Genomic DNA, 18,018 nt, shown 5'->3' with positions numbered 1-18,018 from the left:
TTCTCTGATGAAAATAGGGACGTCTAATCAGAAACCAGGACAGCTTCTGTAAATCTAGGACTGTCTCTGATATCCATTTCAGCCATTCAAAGAAGGAAAGAAATACCGTATTTTTTGCTCCACAAGTCACACTTCTCCCCTCATAAAAAGTAAGGGGAAATGTCTGTGCATCTTATTGAGCGAATGCATGGTCCCTGGAATCGAATTGCCCAGGGGCAAAAAGCAGATTGTGCTTTTTTATATATATAGAAAGAGGGAAGGGGTGTTGAAACAAAGCCGCTGAGCAGCTGATCGGCAAGTGATTGGGAGGGAGATAAGGCTGCAGGTAAAAGTGGCTGCTGGGGGAAGGGGGGGGAGGTAAAGAAAGCGAACTTGCAAGGAGAGGAGACAGGAATACTAAAACAAGCAATGGGGAGAGAAATTAGAAGAAAAGGAGGAGCAAAAAACTGCTCCAGCTAAGGAAAAGACACTAAGGCAAACAAAAGGGAAGGGGGAGTTGAAACGAAGCCACTGAGCAGCTGATCGGCAAGCGATCAGGAGGGAGATAAGGGATGCTAGTGATAAAGGAGGCTGCCTGGGATGGGGGAGGTAAAAGCACATGGATCCTCAGGATTTTTGCATTGGGTCACCCCAAATTCACCATCAGATCACAGAGCATGTCCATGGCTATCCTGCACACACAAAAATCACACATCCACTGTTTCGTGGGGCCGCAATGGCGCAAAAACGTGGTTACAAAGCACGGATCCACATGGATTCTCAGGATTTTTGCATTGGGCTACCCCAAACTCACTGTCAAATCACATATCATGTCTGTGGCCACAGCATGAACCACAAAAATCATGCATCCACTGTTAAGTTCAGAATATTTTTTTTCTTGTTTTCCTCCTCTAAAAACTAGATGCATCTTATGGTCAGGTGTGTCTAATGGAGCGAAAAAACGGTAATAATAAAAAAGTACCATGTCACAGCACATGTTGGCATGCTCCTGCATCTCTAAAATTTGCTGCACATGGAAATCTAGCAAGTCAGGGAGGAGAGTTCCAGAGCTGTCTTCTGCCTGATGTGCAGGAAGGCAATTTGTGTCACAAAGTATACACCCAGCCCACAGTCTAGGACTGTCTGGAGAATCCAGTGGCCTCCATGAATGCAGAACTTAGTCATCCATGCGCTTTGCCATATTGGCTGGCATCTGTCAAACGTCTTGAGCAGAGGCACGCATAAAACAACAACAACCTGCACCGATTCTGCTGAGCTGAGAGCAGGATCCTAGAGATCTAAATATAGTGGGAGGAGGTGGGGGCAGGGAGATGGCTGAAGGGGAGTTCATAGCTGTGGCAGAGTGACCTCCGCAAGGCCGTCAAGGTTAGAGAGAGCTTCGGTGATGAGCTTAGTAAGCAGTTGTCACAAAGACATCTGGGACGTCTCTAACCAAAGCACAGAATTTCCCCTAGACTTTGGGGGAGGAATGACTTTGCTGCTGTTGATGTCTTGGGAAGCAATTGCTCTCGCTTCAGCTCACTCCCTTCGCAAACTCCTGTCCTCCGAAGTGCTTTCTCAAAGATGCAAACTCTCCCTTCATCGAGATCATCTGGAGAATCTGTTTTGCATGTTCTGCCTTTGAGCTGCGGTCAGCATTAGAGAGGGTGCCGGACGGGGCCTTCTCTGTCGTAGCATCCATTTTCTGGAACTGTCCTCAGTAAGAGAGAAGGCTGGCCTGTCTCTATATAATATTTGATGCCAACAATGAACACAAGGGGAATGAAGAGTGGGCCCACAATGTTGCCCCTGCCTCATAGGTAATGCTCTCCGCTGGTGACTGAGATTCCCCTTTGGGTGTAGAGACACAGTAGTAGTCCTTTTGCAGACAACCTACGCATGCAAAAGTCGAAGGTGGAGCCTGCAAAGCACATGGTATTGCAATAATAATAATAATAATAATAATAATAATAATAATAATAATAATTTATTTATACCCCGCCCATCTGGCTGGGCTTCCCCAGCCACTCTGGGCAGCTTCCAACAAAATATTAAAATACTGTAATACATCAAACATTAAAAGCTTCCCTAAACAGGGCTGTCTTCAGATGTCTTCTAAAAGTCTGGTAGCTGTTTTTCTCTTTGACATCTGGTGGGAGGGTGTTCCACAAGACGGGCGCCACTACCGAGAAGGCCCTCTGCCTGGTTCCCTGTAACTTGGCTTCTCGCAGGGAGGAAACTGCCAGAAGGCCCTCGGTGCTGGACCTCAGTGTCCGGGTAGAACGATGGGGGTGGAGATGCTCCTTCAGATATACTGGACCGAGGCCATTTAGGGCTTTACAGGTCAGCTCCAACACTTTGAATTGTGCTCGGAAACGTACTGGGAGCCAATGTAGGTCTTTCAAGACCGGTGTTATATGGTCTCGGCGGCCACTCCCAGTCACCAGTCTAGCTGCCGCATTCTGATTAGTTGTAGTTTCCGGGTCACCTTCAAAGGTAGCCCCACGTAGAGCACATTGCAGTAGTCCAAGTGGGAGATATCCCGAGCATGCACCACTCTGGCAAGACAGTCTGCGGGCAGGTAGGGTCCCAGCCTGCGTACCAGATGGAGCTGGTAAACAGCTGCCCTGGACACAGAATTGACCTGTGGCTCCATGGACAGCAAGAGTGGGCCCAGTGGCATTATCCTGCTGTCTGCTTCTCTATACATAGCATATCCTCCAAGTGCCCTGTTTTAAGCAGGACATCCTGGATCACAGAAATCTATTCCAGCTTCTCCTTGGATCCCAGAAAGTCCTGGTTTTTGTTCCAGCACTCTGGCACGTGCCTTCTGATCCAATACTCTGCGACACCCTGCCGACAATTGTCAGAGCATCTGGCCGGAAGGTGCGTGTCCTTCCTAATGCCCCAATTTTGGAGATGAAAATATTAGAGGGTATGCACATAGGATCTATGCAAGGAGAATGACTGAAGACTGCTGAAGCAGATGAAGAAACCAAGCTAGAGATTTCATGCATGCACTCAGCAAAGAATGGTCCAGGATGCAATCTGCTGATTGGAAGTAAATTGGAACACTGTAAAGGCAAACTCACTGCACTCTGACATTTATCCTGGCTGCAAAAGGAATCTAAACTTGGGTTTACCATGCAAAGAGCCGGTAATGGCAGGAGGGGAAAGATTTATAGGGGAACACTGGAAGCTGCCTTAGTCTGAGCCAGACCATTGGCCCCACTTCCTCCGCAATGTCTACAACAGGGTTTCCCAGACTTGGATCTCCAGCTGCTTTTGGATTACAGTTCCCATCATCCCTGACCACTGGTCCTGCTAGCGGGGGATGGTGGGAGTTGTAGTCCAGCAACAGCTGTAGACCCAAGTTTGGGAAACCCTGACTGGCAAAGGCTCTCCATAATTTCAATGCTACCTGGAGACTGAAGCTGGGACATTCTGCATGCAGAGCAGATTCTCCATTGCTGAGCTACGGAGATGTGGAGACAGGGAGGGGAGGCACTTAGACCTTTCCACATCCACTATTTCCCCCTTAAAGGTCTTTTCCTCCCATCACTAACCGTTAGAATTCCTGCTCCTTGATTGCAGTCATGGGATTGTTGTCTATCATGTGACGGTATATGTTTTGACTCCACAGAGTGCGAAATGACGGAGACAGGATGTTTGTGTTACTGTGTTCCGTGAAGTGGGACTATTGTCCTTTGTTCTTTCTCTTTGCTGTCTGATGCTAGAGAGAGAGGGAGTCATATTGTAGTGCTCTGTGTGTGTTTATATGTAAATAAAGTAGATTAGCCAAAATGCTGAGTTGCTGAGGTCTGTTACGCAACTGCGAAGACTCTGCACATCCTTAAGTGTGCCGATGGCATTGGTTGATGTTCGGGCTAAAGAAAGCTTTTGAAGCTCCCGAACGATTGACCAGGAGGGAGAGAACATGCCAGTTGGGCATGTGTCTCTACCAGGGTCCTACTCGAGTGTAGGCTGAGCACCTGACACTAACTTCCCCCGGGAAACTTCTTAGAAGGATGGAAAGAACAGGTCTCAGGGTAATGAGCCAGGGAAGGATTAATTTACCTAATCTCAATCCCACCTTGCAACTGCTTTGCAACAAATAAGAAGAGTTGGAATCATGTGTTTGCTGCTGTCTGCATCATTCTTCCCATTGTGATGCTAGCAGCAAAATATCCCAAGAAGTTGTTTTGCATTCTGTCCTAAAAGGGCCATTGGAGTCAATACTGAAAAGGAGGAGGTCATTTTACTTGAATTGAACACTTAGCAACCAGGATCTCTACCTACGGAGGGTGCTGGTCCATGGGTTACCAAGGAACGGTGACAATTGCTAAACAGCTGCCCTGCTAATCTACATAGCCTTTAACCCCAGTCAGCTGAACGATGGGCCGATGACAGCCAACGAACAATGAAAACACACCCTAATATTTTATTTAAGAGCTTAGGGATGCCACAGCTGCAGGGATGATACAATCAGCCAGATTGAACTGTTTCAACTCAAGTGTTTTTGCTTTCAAGAAGAAGAAAAAGCCTGGTTCTTCGCACAGCCGGAGAAGGTTGTGATAAATCACACATGAGTTGTTCCAAAACATCTTTGAATTCTCTCCCCCCCGCCCCCCAGTTTCTGCCCTCCTCTCCGCTTTTGCATGGCCTGATTAAATACAATCTATCAAAAAGCGTCTTAGCTCATGGCTGCGTTTTAAAACAGGGGTGCAAAGTGTCCATCTGTAAAAGCGCAGATCACTTGTAAGAAAGCAATTACGGATGTAGAGGAATACGTGAAATCTGCCCTTTTGAAGCCTATAACGTTTCGCAAACCCTCCCCTCTTTGCATTTACTGTCTGTCTCAGGAAAAACAACGACAATTGAAAGTGAAGCAGGAAAGGTGACACAGACGAGAAAAGAAATTAGCCAGGGTGATAAAAGAGTATAATAAGGAGGAGAAATTTGGGTGAAAGGAAGTGGAGGGAAAGGACAGTGGGAGATATTACACCGTGGACCAGTTCCCCAAGGGCGATGGAAGAGTTGCAACAGCTGCATTCATTTAAAATGGTGCGAGGCAAGAGCGGAGGCAATAAACAACAAATGTGTGCTGGTGTTTTGTGATGATGCAGGCGAAAAAAGGAGCAGGCACCTTATGCAAAGAGGGGGAAATGAGAGAATTAGCAAAAAAAAAAAAAAAAAAAAAAGGCTCCTAAGATTAGAAGAGGAATTCAGCAGAGGGGGGGGAAAAGATGATGATAATAGTGTACATCCATGTATCTGTCTTAGATATGCAGATGACACAACATTGATGGCAGAAAGTGAGGAGGAATTAAAGAACCTTTTAATGAGGGTGAAAGAGGAGAGCGCAAAATATGGTTTGAAGCTCAACATCAAAAAAACCAAAGATCACAGCCACTGGTCCCATCACCTCCTGGCAAATAGAAGGGGAAGAAATGGAGGCAGTGAGAGATTTTACTTTCTTGCAATGACAAACCTAGACCGCATCTTATTAAGCAGAGACATCACCTTGCCAACAAAGGTCCGTATAGTGAAAGCTATGGTTTTCCCAGTAGTGATGTATGGAAGTGAGAGCTGGACCATAAAGAAGGCTGATCGCCGAAGAATGGATGCTTTTGAATTATGGTGTGGTAGCAGACTCTTGAAGGGACGCGGGTGGCGCTGTGGGTAAAAGCCTCAGCGCCTAGGGCTTGCCGATCGAAAGGTCGGCGGTTCGAATCCCCGCAGCGGGGTGCGCTCCCACTGCTCGGTCCCAGCGCCTGGCAACCTAGCAGTTCGAAAGCACCCCAGGTGCAAGTAGATAAATAGGGACCACTTACTGGCGGGAAGGTAAACGGCATTTCCGTGTGCTGCGCTGGCTCGCCAGATGCAGCTTGTCACACTGACCACGTGACCCGGAAGTGTCTGCGGACAGCGCTGGCCCCCGGCCTCTTGAGTGAGATGGGCGCACAACCCTAGAGTCTGTCAAGACTGGCCCGTACGGGCAGGGGCACCTCTACCTTTACCTTTTAGGAGACTCTTGAGAGTCCCATGGACTGCAAGAAGATCAAACCTATCCATTCTGAAGGAAATCAGCCCTGAGTTCTCAATGGAAGGACAGATCCTGAAGCTGTGACTCCAATACTTTGGCCACCTCATGAGAACAGAAGACTCCCTGGAAAAGACCCTGATGCTGGGAAAGATTGAGGGCACAAGGAGAAGGGAACGGCAGAGGACGAGATGGTTGGACAGTGTTCTCGAAGCTACCAACATGAGTCTGACCAAACTGTGGGAGGCAGTGGAAGACAGGAGTGCCTGGTATGCTCTGGTCCATGGGGTCATGAAGAGTTGGACATGACTAAATGACTAAACAACAACAACAATAATGTACCTGTCTTATCTGAAAATCACAGAGCAGTTTACAGAAAGAGACCGTAGAATACAGCAGTACCTAAGCAATACTTTGGATATGGAATCTTCGGGTTACGGCCACGGCAAACCCAGAAGTGTATACTTCCGGGTTTCGTCGTGCGTGCATGCACAGAAGTGCTCAATCACGCCACATGCGTGCGCAGAAGCAGCCTCTACTTACGTTATTTTCAGGGTGCAAACAAACCCCCAGAATGAATTAAGTTCATATCCAGAGGGTCCACTGTAATATCAGTTGACATTGTGTATTCAGACTTTCAAAAGGCTTTTGATGAAGTCTCTCACCAAAGGCTCCTGAGTCAGCTTATCAGAGATTGGATAAGAAGAGAGGTCCTATTGTTGACAAGGAACTGGCTAAGAAACCAGACTAAATGGCTCAGTTGGTAAAGCATGAGGCTGTTAATCTCAGGGTTGTGAGTTCGAGCATGTTGGGTGCTCCTCAACTCTATGATTCTATGACAGATCTCACAATGGATTGCTTGACTGATTATTTAATATCTATATCACTCAGTATATTTAAAACATCTGTAAGCGGTGAGTAGAAAACTGAAGCAACAACACACAACTTTCTAACAAATGTTAGAAAAATACTGAGTTACCAATAAAAATGTTAGGTTAAAAGAAAGTTACTAATATATGTAAATCAACAGCAATTCATTTTCTTTCTGACACACCCTCCTTCTCACCTAGGGTTCAAACAAACTCTCAGTTCACCCACAAAAGTCTCACAACAAGAGGAGGTCCTGGAAAGAGCGGACATCTCCCTAGACTCTCACTCTTATTGTTGTTTAGTTGTTTAGTCTTGTCTGACTCTTTGTGACCCCCTGGACCAGAGAACGCCAGGCACTCCTGCCTTCCACTGCCTCCCACAGTTTTGTCAAACTCATGTTGGTAGCTTCGAGAACACTGTCCAACCATCTCGTCCTCTGTCATTCCCTTCTCCTTGTGCCCTCAATGTTTTCCAACAAGGGTCTTTTCCAGGGAGTCTTCTCTTCTCATGAGGTGGCCAAAGTATTGGAGCCTCAGCTTCACGAACTGTCCTTCCAGTGAACACTCAGGGCTGATTTCCTTCAGAATGGATAGGTTTGATCTTCTTGCAGTCCACGGGACTCTCAAGAGTCTCCTCCAGCACCATAATTCAAAAGCATCAATTCTTCGGCGATCAGCCTTCTTTATGATCCAGCTCTCACTTCCATTCATCACTACTGGGAAAACCATGGCTTTAACTATACGAACCTTTGTTGGCAAGGTGATGTCTCTGCTTTTTAAGATGCTGTCTAGGTTTGTCATTGCTTTTCTCCCAAGAAGCAGGTGTCTTTTAATTCCATGACTGCTGCCACCATCTGCAGTGATCATGGAGCCCAAGAAAGCTAGGCTTGCTTTTTATTGGGCAGACCCAAGGTAGATGGCACACCTTCAGGCTGCCTATAGCTGTGTCCCATTCAGCTGCACTCTCCACACTCAGTTGCAGGGGTAGCAGATTTGTGGAGCTTCCCAGGGGGTCCAAAGGATGGGTCAAGGAGCCCACTCCACTCACAGCTCTTTCTTCACCCTCTATCCTCTCCTCCTCCTCCGTCTTCTGAGATGCTGACTGCTGTTGTGACACGTAAATTTACCACAGCCTAGATCAGTGGTTCTCAACCTGTGGTTCCCCAGATGTTGTTGTACTACAACTCTCATCATCCCTGAGCTCTGGCCTTGCTAGTTAGGGGTGATGGGAGTTGTAGTTCAACAACATCTGTGGACTCACAGGTTGAGAACCGCTGGCCTAGATGGAGGGGTGGAAGAATGAGTCCCTCCTGAGGATCTATATAGATACTAAGGATGGGGGAAAATTCCATAATTCTCCATTCTCTTAGAATGGCAATGGTGCCCATCCGAGAGATGTCGGAATTCAGTTCCGTCAAGTCCCGGCTGAAGAAAACCCCTGGGAAAAATAGCATATTTTTGAACTGGAAAAGTTTCAGAAAAGGGCCACCAAAATGATTCTGCTATGAGGAAAGGCAATAGCAAATAGCAAATAGCGACCTCTTGATTACTTGGAATGCCAGGGCAAAACAGGTGCAAAACGCTGGCACCCTGTCTACAACTTCATTAGCATCCATCTACAACTTCACTAGCATCTCTTGGAATTGTGAACACCACCGAACTTGCCTTTTGTTGGTATCTTCATGAACTTACCTAAAAAGATAAAGAAAACAAAAGACTGAGTTAAGCACCTCAAAAATCCATTGAAATCAGATATTATAAGTTCATCTTAGGTTGGGTAGTTCGCAAGTCTCTGTGGCTTTGTACAAGGTTTTGCATTTTTCTCAGAAGCTTGATAAAGAATGTATAATCATTTTGGTCACTGTTGTGTGTATATTAGTTGCCAAAGTGTTGCATGAGTTGTACTATGAGGAAAGGTAACAGCAATTGTGGATTTTTAGTTTCGAGAAAAGGTGTGTGAAAGGGGACATGGCAAAGGTGTGTGAAATAGTGCAATGTGCAGAGAGAGTGGACAGGGATAAGTTTTATCTCTCTCTCCTTCTTGCATAAGGCTGGATGTTGGAAATCTCAGGACAGAAAATAGGAAGTGCTTCATCCCGCAGTGGCATCAACAGGGTGTGGGGTGGGGTGTGGGGGTGGGGTGTGCCTGAGCACCCAGAATTTTTTTTGTTGTGGGTCTCAGCACCCACACCACAGGACCCCCGACGCAACTTCTGCTGCCTCAAGAAGCACCAGAAGTCACGTCCGAGGCCTTGTGAGACGCTGCAATGTGCCGCCATGACATTACATGCCTGGGCACCCATAACCTGGAGCCCAAGTTGGCTCTCCTGCCAAGTAGAATAAGAGAATCATAGAATTGTAGAGTTGGAAGGGACCCTAAGGATCATCTAGATCAACCCTCTGCAATGCAGGAATCTCAGCTAAAGCATCCACAACAGACGACCATCCAACCTCTGCTCAAAAACCTCCAAGGAAGGAGAGCAGAACAAAATTGCTTGATGGTGTGAACAGGGCATCGATTCCGACGAAAGAACAATGGCAAACAAAATTAATGGACTACGCAGAATTAGATAAAATGACAAGAAGGATTCGAAATCTGTGGGACCAGAGATTCACAGAAGATTGGAAGAAATTTTTATTGTTGTTTAGTCGTGTCCGACTCTTCGTGACCCCATGGACCAGAGCATGCCAGGCACTCCTGTCTTCCACTGCCTCCCACAGTTCGGTCAAACTCATGCTGGTAGCTTCGAGAACACTATCCAACCATCTCGTCCTCTGTCGTCCCCTTCTCATTGTGCCCTCCATCTTTCCCAACATCAGGGTCTTTTACAGGGAGTCTTCTCTTCTCATGAGGTGGCCAAAGTATTGGAGCCTCAGCTTCACGATCTGTCCTTCGAGTGAGCACTCAGGGCTGATTTCCTTCAGAATGGAGAGGTTTGATCTTCTTGCAGTCCATGGGACTCTCAAGAGTCTCCTCCAGCACCATAATTCAAAAGGATCAATTCTTTGGTGATCAGCCTTCTTTATGGTCCAGCTCTCACTTCCATACATCACTACTGGGAAAACCATATGGATTATTTGAAGAACAACTGTAATCAACAAATTACGCTAGTAGAACTACAGGAAGGAAACACTGCAAAGTACAAAAAGAATAAAGATATTTGTTATAAGATTTTAATGTAATAGTGGAAGTAAGAAATGTATATTAAGTGAATAGATTGGAAAATTTTCAGATGTGATTGACGGAAGTAAAAAAAAAGGTATAAGATATGAAAGTATGTTTAACTGCTGTTGAAAATGATATGTTGAAAAATTAATAAAAAATTATATTAAAAAAAGAACAGGGCATCGAAAGTCTCGAAACACGTTCGATTTTCATCTGTGCCTGTGCACAAATGTTATTCTAGTCTCACATCTTATATTCTTAGGCTCTCCACCCTGAGAACTGTGGAACTGCCTTGCATTCAATCAACGATACTTTGGGCAAGAAAGCAAAATTCAACGGAAAGCAAAAAATTGCGCTGCTGGTAATATTAGACCCTCGGCAGCCTGACAGCTGGTATTCTGACACCACGTTTTGCTGCAAATGGGTGTTTACTTTTTTTGTTTTGTTTGCAAAAAGCTCTCAAGTGTTCAGCTGCCATCATGCAGTGACATTTATTTGAGTCTCAAGGTAATAACCACAGAAGCACCCTATATAGATTCTCTCCAGATGACCTTATATTCTCTCTGGAGCCAACCTTTATTATTGGTGGTATTCTTAGAGCTCTTTCAGTATCACGTGGAAAGGTGTTTTTTTAAAAAGGCATTTATCAAAAGGTGATTTTTTGTGTGGCTGTGGCCCGGGAATATCTGGAAAAATGGATATTGTGGAATAGTTTTCTTGCATTTTAAGAGTATATGGATGTAGGTATCAACAAGGCCTTCTTAATTTCAGTGCCAAACCTATGTATCAACTGTAGGAACATGGGGAGGAATTCAGTTTCGTTCATCTTTTAATGCAAAACTAGCTAATTCATGCTGCCCCCCAAAATGCGCAAATTGAGATGAAGCTTTTGAAATCCACACTTCTACTGAATTTTGGGCTGCAGTTCTCCCCCCAAATCACATGTCCCCCAAAATGTGTAAATTACAGGAGGCTGCACATAGAAATGTATATATTAGCTGAAAGAACATTAGAAAATATATGGGGAAATGGAATGGAATGTATTACGCAAAATTGCGCACAAAAATATATATATATAAGGAAAAATGATCAATGAAATACCAATGAATTCTCTTGAGGACTTAAAAAAAATAGATGTAGAAATGAATTTAAGATTGAAAAATAAGAAACAGAGAGAAACCAAAACTGATACCCATCCTTAGCCACATGTGAGGTGTTTATTACGCATTTCAGTTTGTAAACAGATGAACATTTGGTGCCAGGCTATGTTTATTGCATATCATTCTATTTATTCTTTAAGTAGAGAAAACACTAATCAATAATGTCAAAATGCTTCCAGGTGGATGTTTATTGTGGGATAGGTGCTGCTGATTTGTCTTTTTTTGCAAAGTGTGTTCTCTTTCATAGAGAGCACGTGTTGTGGTGGGGTCTGACAGGCCACCCCTGTTGCTAGGCGGGTTAGTATGGATGACCATCCGCAGTGATTGGGCAGTTGGGTTACTGGGCAAGTTTTGGTGTTGCCATTTACCTTCCTGCCACAGTGGTACCTATTTATCTACTTGCACTGGTGTGCTTTCAAACTGCTAGGTTGGCAGGAGCTGGGACAGAGCAACGGGAGCTCACTCTGTCGCAGGGATTTGAACCGCTGACCTTCTGATCGGCAAGCCCAAGAGGCTCAGTGGTTTAGACCACAGCACCACCCCCTTCCTTGAGCATACCCAATGTATCTTTCTTTGGGCCGTGAGATGTATACCATATGCCAGGGACGGCTAAATTCCAGATGCTGCTGCACTACAAATCCTATCATCCTTGACTGTTGGCCATGCTGGATGGGAGTGATGGGAAGCGGAGTCGAACGATATCTGGACATCCACAGATTCACCATCCTGTCTGAACGTTAAAATAACATGGAATAATTTCCTCGAATTGTTCACAGTGCCCGCCCCCCGGCCCCCTGTTTATAACAAAGAGAGCAACCTCAACCCAAGAGAAAACTTGAAACCAATCCCTTCACTTCATATTAAGTTTGCAGGCATTGGTAATTAAAACTTTGTGACTCTTTATGCTCATCTTTGCACGGAATACGCTTTCTGTGGGCCACATGGTCCTTTGCCAGAAAAACCAAACCCAGGTTTTTCCACTCTTGATATTTTAACTCCTCCATTGTACAGCTTGGTGGAAGTAATTATTGTTCTGGGTGTCACCCTGGATGAAAGCAACAGCCTTCAGTCCTTTGATACGAAGGCTTCGTTTCCATGTCCCTATTCAAATCTTATCCTCCATACTTAATAGGCATTGTTCAATTGATCTCCAAGCTCGGCTCTTTATGAAACTATTAAGGATCTTTGGAAAAAGATATCACTCTGGTTACAGTGACAAATTAAGCAGGGGAACTAAATAAGGAAATGAAACTAGAGGTGCTTTATGGGAGATCTACCAAGTGCAGCAAGAAAACAGGCAAAAAAGAGATGTTGGACACAGTATAATGTTGGAAGATTGGGAAAGGTTATGGAAGAAAGGGGTTAAGTTTACGGCATGTACTGTATTAAAAGAAAACATCATGAAAATGATGTATAGATGGTACTTAACCCCAGTAAAATTGGCAAAGATTTACCACATGAATGATGATATATGTTGAAAATGTAGAGAAAAAGAAGGTACCTTTTTTCATATGTGGTGGACGTGTGCCAAGGTGAAAGACTTCTGGGAAAAGATTTATAATGAATTGAAAAAAATGTTGAAAAATACATCTACTAAGAAACCTGAGGTCTTTCTACTTGGAATAATAGGAACTGAATTGCCCAAAAACGATGTTAGACGATTTTTGTATGCCACCACAGTGGCAAGACTGCTGTTAGCCAAAAATTGGAAATCCCAAGAAATTCCAGCGGTGGAAGAATGGCAGATGAAGATGTTGGACTTTTTGGAGCTAGCCGACCTGACTGGAAGAATCCACGACCAGAAAGAAGAGGAATATCAAGAAGATTGGAAGAAATTTAAGGATTATTTAACTAAATATTGTAATATAAATAATTAGAAGTCACGTGAAAGTACCAAACAGGCCTAGGATTAAAATAAGATTCAATTGTAAGTAAGTCGGATTTAGAATATTAAGAAAAGAGAAGAAGATAGTTAATTGCTGGAAATAATTTTAGTTGAAGAATGATATTGGAGAGCTGTTATATGCAGATACAATGAAATTCAGAAGGGAGGTTATTGAGGAAGTCAATCAACAATGTAAGCTAAATTGGGGTTTTCAAGTGATATGTGTTTAAATTTTTTGTTTTTCTTTTAGTCTCTGTGTTTTCTTTTTGTCTGTTTTCTTTTTTCTATGTAGTATTTGTGAAAAGGTTAATAATTTTTTTTGAAAAAAACGGGCAAAAAAAGGGGGGACCTCCATGCAACTTAGTTAATATGCTTTGGCAATTGAAGAAGGTCCTCAATATTTATTAAGTTATTAGATTTCTTACCCACACTTTGCCATAAGGTCCCAGGCCAGGTTACAACAACAAGGCCAGCGGTCTTACCTGGCTGAATATGTGTTATTTCAGCTGTTTTCAATCAATGGCGATAAGTTCCTGGAGTGATTCCCTTTTGATAAGAGGACTTAACTGCCTTGATTTAATTTTATAGAGGTACAGAAAGCGGCGTATTACCCTCACCATCTGCTCCCTGGCTTTGGGTTTTTGTTCCCCGAGTTCGACTTGAAACAAATTACTGGGAAATAAAGGATCAAATCCCTGGAATGAGTCGGCACCCCTGCCGTCTTAATCCATAGGAACAGGCTGGATCTTTCTGCCCTTACCAACTTTGATTAGTTTGCAGCGTAATTAAAGAAATTACGAAGGAAGTCTTCTGCTCCGACGTGATTAACCGAACCGCAATTCATACTACTTCCTGCTTCGTAAGAATTGCCCTGACATAACAGTTTGCATTGATTAATAAAGTAGACAAAAGAAAGACTTTAAGGAGGGGGCACATCAGCGCTTTTGTGATTCATGACAAACAGCCTGAGTTTTATCTCCTCCTCTGTCAGGTCATATGTTGTGCGTAATCATTTATAGCTGATGTCTGTTCTTTAATTAAACAAAGCAAACGGGATTTATGTAAACCCATTTTTGGGAGGGTGTGTGTGGAGAGAAACGGACGGCAAAGAGAAAGGGATCTCACCAACTTTTTCTTGCTTTTGCAAAGTGCTCGTAGCGTTTCACATCAATGCTGTTTGTTTGTCAGGTTTGCACCCAGCAAATCACCCAGGGATTTCAAGATAACTTACATTGGAGGCAAGGAGAGGGAGCGATGTGGAGAAGGTGAGCAGGCCAGCCCTGCTGTTAGGCAAAGTAAGGTGGTTGCCTCAGGCAGCAGATTTTGGGTATCCTAAAAGGGCAGAAATATAATTCATTAGTTGATTTGTTACCTTTGTGCTTTTTCCTGCCAGGGAAGGGGAGAGCAGCTTGTGGGTTTTTCTGTTCCTAGTGCCAAAATAATTTGACAGATGCTAAGCACTTTGACTTGTGTGGAGGGGATGTGTGAATCTGTCCATTTGGTTTCTCATTTTTCCAATTCAAGTTCAGATACTCAGGGTGGACCCACTGAAATTAGTTGGCCTAAGTGTAAAGGTAAAGGGACCCCTGACCATTAGGTCCAGTCGTGGCCAACTCTGGGGTTGCGGCGCTCATCTCGCTTTACTGGCCGAGGGAGCCAGCGTACAGCTTCCGGGTCATGTGGCCAGCATGACTAAGCCACTTCTGGCAAACCAGAGCAGCGCACGGAAACGCCGTTTACCTTCCCGCCGGAGTGGTATCTATTTATCTACTTGCACTTTGACGTGCTTTCGAACTGCTAGGTTGCAGGAGCAGGGATGGAGCAACAGGAGCTCACCCCGTCGCAGGGATTCGAACTGCCGACCTTCTGATCGGCAAGTCCTAGGCTCTGTGGTTTAATCCCCAGTGCCACCCATGTCCCTCGGGGCCTAAGTGAGTCATGTCCATTTAACTCCCGTGAGTTAACTCTGAGTAAGGTTAGCACTGGATACAACCGTTAGGCAGTGGTGAAGACTTTAAATCTGAACAGGTGCACAGTGTGTACACATTGTAGGATCTTCCAGAAGTTATGCTGGATGCTTCAGTATGAGTTGGCGCCAGCCTATGCGACCTTGCCACCCCACTATATGCATTCAGGGGAACGTTTCTTCACATCTGTACAGTCCAGATGCGGAAGGTGGGTGCAAGAGGGAGCTTACAACAAGTTGCATTAGAACAGATTCACGTGAAGAGATGCTTCACTTTTATGAAACGGCACCTGCTTTTAGCTCTTTTGAATTCTGCTGTTCTCCCAGCTGAGGATTAGTTTCCATGTGTTAGAAATTATTTATTGTAATTGTTAAAGAGTGAATTTCTGTTTAATAATAATAATAATAATAATAATAATAATAATAAGAAGAAGAAGAAGAAGAAGAAGAAGAAGAAGGAGGCAGCCCTGTTTAGGGAAGCTTTTAATGTTTGATGTATCACAGTATTTTAATATTCTTTTGGAAGCCGCCCAGAGTGGCTGGAGAAACCCAGCCAGATGGGCGGGGTATAAATAATAAATAATAATAATAATAATAATAATAATAATAATAATAATAATAATAAAATAAATTTATTTATACCCCGCCCATCTGGCTGGGCTTCCCCAGCCACCCTGGGCAGCTTCCAACAAAATATTAAAATACAGTAATCCATCAAACATTAAAAGCTTCCCTAAACAGGGCTGCCTGTTTAATTTAATTTAACTTTAATTTTTAGATGCTGATACTATTATTCAATACTATTCTAATGATTGTTGAATGTTACTTTATTTGATGCAGGTTGCTTATTTTAATGTTAGGTTTTGTTATCACATTTTTGTATTGCGTTAGATTGTTATAAGGTGTACATTCTTTGTTTCTTCAGCATGTAAAGAGTGCAATACCTTGAGTATTGCAAGATAGAAAGATGGTATACAAATTTAAAAAGTGATGATGATGATGGTGATGTCTAACAGAAGCAGCTCAAAACTTCTGGTTGTTGGGAAAAGGCAAGTCCAAGCAATCTCCAGGGCTGAAGGGGTGCTCTGATGTTCCCCACTGATGGGTCTGGGTGGGCTTACAGAAATGGTGACAACAGCAGAATTTGTGTCAGTGGGTGCAGGGGTGTAGCTTGGGTCCTGTGTGCCCGGGGGCTATGGTTCTCGGGCGCACAATTTTTGAGGGGGCCCTTAAAAGAAGAAAGAGATTTTATATGCATACGGAGGGACAGAATAATAACCCCAGGCTAGACTGGCTAATGTTGGTTGCCATCTTTTGCGAGAGGGATATAAATGCTAGGAGATTAAGATGATCCCTTTTAAGTACCAGAGATTACGGGGAAACCATTGTGGGCAGAGATGATCCCACATCTGTCTCCTGCAGAATTTCTAAGTCTTCCTCAGAGGCACAGGATGTTGGAGATGCTCAGAAGCAGAGTACCTAATCCGATCTGACACTTGATGATTGCAAAATTCAACAAGGCTGGCCATAATGGCAAGCAGCAGAAATGTATGGTTATTGGGTTGAAAGGCGACAGGAGCAGTTCCATTGCAGCCTTCCAGCACAAAAGGTGGTGGTGCTATCCACTAGCACCTCACTATGATTCTGTGGTGTGAATGTGACTGAAGTGTTGGAAGAGTAGCTACAACTCTGCTTGCAGATGGTTTTTAATGGGTTATGAAACATAGAGTCGGGGACCTCCAGACTCCCAGACTATCCCTGCGTCTTTAATCAAATTATGCAGAAATGAGAGCTAAATACATGCTATATTCCATTAGCTTTCTGGAAGCTGCTTGTGCATCATGATTAAGCTCAAATATAATGTGGAAATTAACCTTCATGGAAACGTCAGGGAAATGGAATAAACTACCTGGTGAGCTTTTTGGTTCCGTAATTTCTAGGCACAAGTCAGAGAGGTTTTTCTTTCCTCCCACTGCTTTTCCTGGGAAAACCCACTGTTCACTGCAGAATTGGAACAAACGTCAAACTGCAGCAAACCCAGTCGATGTTTGTTCTGATTCAGTAATAGACAGCAGGTTTATCTGTGCTTAGAAATCATGGAACAAACCAAAACGTGGACCAGCCGTTTTGGCCAGGGCTGAGGGGATAAGCAAAGGCTTCACCAGTGAGGGTGGTTCTGAGTTTAGCTTTGAAGGAGGAGAGCCAGGGAGCGACTACCTTGCATAGGTGTTATGGGGGGGGGGCATGTTCCAGGCATCTGGGGCAGCGAGCCTCACAAACTCTGCCTACTGAGGCAGCAGCACCGAAACCTCTCTGTGCAGCATCCTTCAAGCTTGATGAAAGACCCAGGCCAAAGGCCACCGGAGGTCAAAGGCCAATGGAAATGAAACGTATGCATAGAATCTCCCAGCTCGTCTCCTCTGTGTCACAAAGACAAATGGGGTTTTAAAACATCTGCCCCCACCCCCAATTCCAAATGAAGTGGCTTTTTTTTCTTTTTCTTTTCGCTGGGTCTGGGGTGCAAACAGGGAGAGGAATCTTCCTGGCTTCCTGTTTGTTTGTTAATGAGCTGAAGGTGGCTTCAAACCATCCCTGAGCAGCAATCCAGAAGTTTGGGGGGGGGGGAATGGGTTGCTTCCGAAATTGAGAAAATGGAAGGGGAAGAGAGATATGGAGGGGATTCCAAATGGGAAGTGAAATATGCTCAGAGTCGAGTGTGGATTTCATGCTCTTTATTCAGTTCATAGTGGTGAGGAGGAATGGAAGTTCCCCCGAAATGTCTGCTTTATATACATTATTTACACAATGGGCCCCACATGATTGGCTAATTCCAGGATTCTCCTGTAGGCCAATCAGTTGCAGATTCACTTCCACCTGGAGTTGAAAGACTGCTGCATTCTGGATCCTATTGTTCTAGGACCAATCAGACTGCTGCATTCTGGATCCTATT

The sequence above is a fragment of the Podarcis vaucheri genome (genome assembly GCF_965113315.1).
Source record: "Podarcis vaucheri genome assembly, chromosome: 3".
In the NCBI taxonomy this organism is placed as follows: Eukaryota; Metazoa; Chordata; class Lepidosauria; order Squamata; family Lacertidae; genus Podarcis; species Podarcis vaucheri.
The sequence above is the reverse complement of the archived record's forward strand: the minus strand, read 5'-3'. Positions refer to the sequence as shown.